We start from the raw sequence: 6,453 nt of genomic DNA on the forward strand, positions 1-6,453 counted from the left end.
TTTTCTGTTAACGGAAATAAATATACTTTACCGACCTTACACAGTCTAAGAGTGCTGTATAGTTTTAGAAGACAAGTCCCTATGAAATTAGTGTAAACACATTTAATGTATTCAGTTATCTATCATTTCAGTAAATATAAAGTCACAAGGAACTTCTAGATCCTTAATGGCCACCAAGACTATCCTGAGACTAAGAATAAGAAGTGCTCCCCTTCTGAGTGTTTAACATCACTTTGGGAAAGAGAGTTCTTTGATTCCTATGGTCCTTTAAAGTGTTGGACATCCAATTGCATGATTTTGTATCCACTCTAAGATTCGAAGGGTTGGACTTATAGAAGCAGATTGTTTTGTTTCTTTCTGCCATCTGTGCTGTGGGCCCCTGATGGTCACAACTTAACTTACAGTTTCAGTCAACCACTTGGGATTTTCTCCAACAGAGTTAACTGAAATGTGTTGGCCTATAGCTGAGGCTACTTCAGGTCTATCAACCTGTGCTTTTTGCACCTCTAAAACATACAAACACCTCTTTGTTACATATCATCATAAATATTGATTGCTCACTATGACAATATATGGCTGTAAAATTTTTACAGCTCCTTCCATCAAGCAGTGGGGGTCTTTTCTCCCCTCCCTGCTGGATCTGGGCTGGCCCTCTGACTTGCTCTGACCAAAGGAAGTGACAGACATGATTCTGTGTGATTTCCAAGCCTCTGCTTAAAGCGGCCTTGGAGCTTCCACTCTCACATTCTTGGGACTCTACACCTTGAAGCAAGCCTAAGATAGCCTCTTTGAGGGAGAGACAGGGAGAAAGACAGACAGAGATCCTGTTACAATAGAGGTCCAGTCATCCCAGACATCCCAGCTTAGGCCCAAGGTATGTGAGGCCATCAAAGACCAGCCAGCCTCACAGCCAGTTCTACCAGCTGATGGATTGCAGATGCATGAGAAACCCCAGCCAACACCATGTGGAGCAGAGGTGAGCTGTCCCAACTGAGCCCTCCCCAAATTGCCAACCTATAGAATTGTGGAAAATAATCGTTGTTGTCAGCCATTAAATTTGGGAGGTTGTGGTAGACAGAATTTTAAAGATGCTCCCCCCCGCCAAGATTCTCATTCCCTTCTTATTTAATCAAATACTAATATAGATACTGCTGTGAAGGGATTTTTCAAATATAATTAAAGCCCCAAGTAGTTGACCTTGTGATAGGGTCCTGATGCAATCATTTAAAGTGCTGAAGTGAGCACTTTAAAAGCAGCGAGTTTTCTTTAGTTTTTCTTAAAGGTTTTCTTAAAGATAGAGTGGTGCCACATGACAAGGAATTACTGACAGCATTTAGAAGTTAAGAGTGGCTTCAGCCGACAGCCAGCAAGGGAGCTGGGGCCTCAGTTGTACAACCAAAACTGAATTCTACCAACGGCCTGAAAGAGTTGGAAGCAGATTCTTTCCTAGATCTTCCAGGTAAAAGCCCAACTCAGCTGAGAACTTCTTACAGCCTTGTGAGACCCTGAGCAGAGAACCCAGTCCAGCATACCCACAACACTGACCTATAGAATCATGTGCTAATAAGCATCTAGTTTGTGCTAATTTGTTCTGTAGCAATAGAAAATTAATACAAGTAATTTATTTCAGATGACAAATACACATACTAACATTTTCATGATGCACAAGAAAGACATAACATAGAGCGGGGAATTTTAATTCTGGCTGAACATCAAAATCTTGTGGAGAGCACTTTGAACATACCAATGCCTTGGCCCACCCCAGAGATGCTGACTTAATTGATTTAATTGTTCTGGGATGTGGCCCAAGCATTGGTAGGTTTGAAAATCTCCCCAGGTGATTCTAATATGCAGCCAAAATTGAAAACCACTAATATAAAACAAATTATGTATGGGCAAATAGATAGATGAGAGAGATTTCCACCTCATCACCCCTCCACTGTGAGATAGCTACCTTAAGCATGTTGGTGACTCTATCAGTTAGGGTGCTTTCAACTGGAAGAAACAATATCCCATCAGCCATGGGACAACAAGAATATTAATCTCTCCCTTAATAGGAAATCCACATGAGGGGCTTCAAAGTTGGTGAGTTCAGCAGCTCCATATAACCATCTTTCCTCTGCCTCCTTCAGCATGTGGGCTTTTCTCCCAGTTTACTTAATGGTACCAAGATGGTAGCTGCTGATTCATGCACCATATATCACTTGCCACCATCCAAAGGAAGGGAGCTTCTCCTCATGTATTCCCTTCTATTAGGGAAGGAAAACTTCCCCAAAGCCTTCCCAGACTTTTGCTAAGGTTCTGCTGGCCAGAACTGGGTTACATTTCCATGTCTTCACTGTCAAAGAGACTGGAAAAGAAGTACGTGGCATGTTAAGCCTCTGTAGTGGGAGGTGGGCTCTCCTAGCAAGTTCGCAGTAGGAGAAGATGGGTGGAAGGTTACTGGGTAGACTACCAACCACCTCGATTCTTTCATGCACACCCTTATGCTCATAAAAAGATACGTCTTTATTTATCTCTATATACATGTACACACATGAATAGAATTACATCATAGATGGTCTTTACTGTGGTCATTCTCCCTCTCACATTCTATTATTGTTATTATAATAGTTTTAACTTATTCTGTTTTAGTCCAATAACAAATGTTCACACCTGGTGTTTATCCTTTAGTAATTTTCTCAATGCATACATAAATCATCAAAAATGCATGTACTAGGACTTCCCTGGTGGTGCAGTGATTAAGAATCCACCTGCCAGTACAGAGGACATCGGTTCGATCCCTGGTCCCGGAAGATTCCACATGCCGCAGAGCAATTAAGCCCGTGTGCTACAACTACTGAACCTGCACTCTAGAGCCTGTGTGCCACAACTACTGAGCCTGCACTCTAGAGCCCATGAGCTGCAACTACTGAAGCCTGTGTGTCACAACTACTGAAGCCTGTGAGCCTAGAGCCCATGCTCCACAACAAGAGAAGCCACTGCAGTGAGAAGCCCGCGCACCGCAACGAAGAGTAGCCCCCGCTCACTGCAACTAGAGAAGGCCCGCCCACAGCAACGAAGACCCAACACAGCCAAAAATAAATAAATAAAAATTAAAGTAAATTTTAAGAAAATGCATATACTTATGTGTTGGAGAGGAGGTGTCATGGTTTATTTACCAAAAGAGGATCATATTGTATATTACAGCAGTTCTTTCAAGCCAAATACATGCAAAACACAGGTATTTTTCTTACTAATCTCTAAATATTATCTATTACTGCCCAACTTTTCTCAGTTTTCCCTCTCATTCATCTCTCCTTTCCACTCCTTCAACTTTTATCAGAGTCCAATTAAAACTGAGTACAAAGTAGCTTACCTCATACTTTGTTGTTTGGGATGTGAGGGCAACATAGTTATGAAGCAAAATATTTTCTAACTACTCCTCTGCCTTTCAACTAGTTGCTTGCACTTAGAAAAGCTTTCTGGATATTTGCAAACGAATTAACGGACAAAGGATTAATCTCCAAAATATATAAACAGTTCATGCAGCTCAATATCAAAAAAACCCAAAAACCCCAATCAAAAAATGGGCAGAAGTCCTAAATAGACATTTCTCCAAATAAGACACACAGATAGCCAAGAAGAACATGAAAAGCTGCTCAACATCACTAATTATTAGAGAAATGCAAATCAAAATTACAATGAGGTATCACCTCACACTGGTTAGAACGGGCATCATCAGAAAATCTACAAACAACAAATGCTGGAGAGGGTGTGGAGAAAAGGGAACCCTCTTGCACTGTTGGTGGGAATGTAAATTGATACAGCCACTATAGAGAACAGTATGGAGGTTCCTTAAAAAAGTAAAAATAGAATTAACATATTTGGTAATTGACCCAGCAATCCCACTACTGGCCATATATCCAGAGAAAACCATAATTCAAAAAGACACATGCACCCCAATGTTCCTTGTAGCACTATTTACAATAGCCAGGTCATGGAAGCAATCTAAATGCCCATCAACAGATGAATGGATAAAGATGTGGTATATATATACAATGGAATATTACTCAGCCATAAAAAGGAATGAAATTGGGTCATTTACAGAGACGTGGATGGACCTAGAGAGTGTCATACAGAGTGAAGTAAGTCAGAAAGAGAAAAACAAATAATGTATATTAATACATATATGTGGAATCTAGAAAAATGGTACAGATGAACTGGTTTGCAGGGCAGAAATAGAGACACAGATGTAGAGAACAAACGTATGGACACCAAGGGGGGAAAGTGGCGGGGTGGTGGTGGGATGAATTGGGAGCTTGGGATTGACATGTATACACTAATATGTATAAAATGGATAAGAACTAATAAGAACCTGCTGTATAGCACAGGGAACTCCACTGTACAGTAGAAATTAACACAGCGTTGTAAAACAACTGTACCCCAATTAAAAAATATATATATTTAAAAAAAGAAAGAAACGTTTTCTGGGTTTCCTGATATTCCCATGTAGCTTTTAAGATTCTTTATTCTCTTTCTACTTTCCCAACGAAAGCCAGTAATCAATTTTGTCCCTCCTAAGCTTCTGAAAGATGCATTCTCTCCTAGGGAAATGTAAGACCTTGGGATGATGTTTTGCATTTCCAAAGATGCCATATTTCCCCATGACTTTTGTTACCCAAATGGTAAAAGTTCCCTATTGCAGGATAGAGAGGAATTCATTCTTTCCAGACTCCCTTCTTTTCCCATGTCTATTCCAACATGGAAAGGAGTTTCTTCACAAACCTCTAAAATACAACCATTCTGCCAAAGAGTTTTGCTTTGCTTTGTTATGTTGTTGGTTGTTTTTAGTAGGTATGGCCTTTTCTGTTATCTTTTAATCAGATGTCAACAAAACCAAAGAGTTGTTAAACAAATTTGTATACATAGTAAACCTGAGTCCTTTCTGTCTAAACAACTCCCTAAATATACTGATGTCTGAGTAAAGGAGAGAAGAAAAGAAGCAAAAGATCTGATCATTGGAAAAGACACAAAGCCATTCAAAAAAGATTACAACAGAATTGTGACTCCTGATCACCTTCAATTCAGGCACAGGGCAACAACTTTGTCAGACCAGGGTCTGATCAGCTTCTAATAAAATGTGAATAACGCCTAGAGCAGCCAAGGTTTCAAAAAGTTGTAACCAATGTGTTTTCAGTGTGCCCAGGCCACCAATTTTAGATTTAGAAATTAAAATGATTCAGTTGAGGTGATTTCATATGTAAAGATGAGGAAAGTACTCTTCCTTTACAAATGGCTCTTCATTCCCTGGCATTAGGTGACCAATCTAAAACCAAAAGACGCAAGTCCAGTTATGTGATTAATTTACATTTTTTCAACAATGGGGGTAATTTTCTCTTTAGTGGTTTCATTCTCCCTTTTGCATTGTAAGCTTATTTTCAGAGAAAAAGAACTTCCCATTGAATTGTCTTGGCTATTGATACTCTCTCTATATAAGTTAGAACACCAGAAATGCCAATAAAAAATATGACATACAGCTAAGACCTTAAATGCCATTTTAGAGGTTGAATTCCATTTTAGTCTGTCTACACTGGTTAAGATTACCCAAAAAACTTCTTTAACCCCTTTAAGGTGGTCCATGCTATAATAGAGAGGAGGGGACAAAGTCTCTTCTTCAAAGGGAGAACTTGTTCAATTCAGAAAGTTCACTTTAAAAAAAGGGAGGGGGAGACTTCCGGGGAAGATGGCGGAAGAGTAAGACGCGTAGATCACCTTCCTCCCCACAGATACACCAGAAATACATCTACACATGGAACAACTCCTACAGAACACCTACTGAATGCTGGCAGAAGACCTGAGACCTCCCAAAAGGTAAGAAACTCCCCACATACCTGGGTAGGGCAAAAGAAAAAAGAATAAACAGAGACAAAAGGATAGGGATGGGACCTGCACCAGTGGGAGGGAGCTGTGAAGGAGGAAAGGTTTCCACACACTAGGAAGCCCCTTCGCGGTCGGAGACTGCGGGTGGCGGAGGGGGAAAGCTTCCGAGTCGCGGAGGAGAGCGTGGCAACTGGGGTGCGGGGGGCAGAGCGGAGAGATTCCCACACAGAGGATCGGTGCCGACCAGCACTCACCAGCCCGAGAGGCTTAACTGCTCGCCTGCCGGGGTGGGCAGGGCTGGGAGCTGAGGCTCGGGTTTTGGTCGGAGCACAGGGAGAGGACTGGGGCTGGCGGCGTGAACACAGCCTGAAGGGGATAGGGCACCACGGCTGGCCAGGAGGGAGTCCAGGAAAAAGTCTGGACCTGCCGAAGAGGCAAGAGACTTTTTCTTCCCTCTTTGTTTCCTGGTACATGAGGAGAGGGGATTAAGACCACTGCTTAAGGGAGCTCCAGAGATGGGCACGAGCCGCGGCTGAAAGCGCAGACCCCAGAGACGGGCGTGGGATGCTGGGGCTGCTGCTGCTGCCACCA

The sequence above is a fragment of the Mesoplodon mirus genome (assembly GCF_964341445.2).
Source record: "Mesoplodon mirus genome assembly, chromosome: 4".
NCBI lineage: Eukaryota > Metazoa > Chordata > Mammalia > Artiodactyla > Ziphiidae > Mesoplodon > Mesoplodon mirus.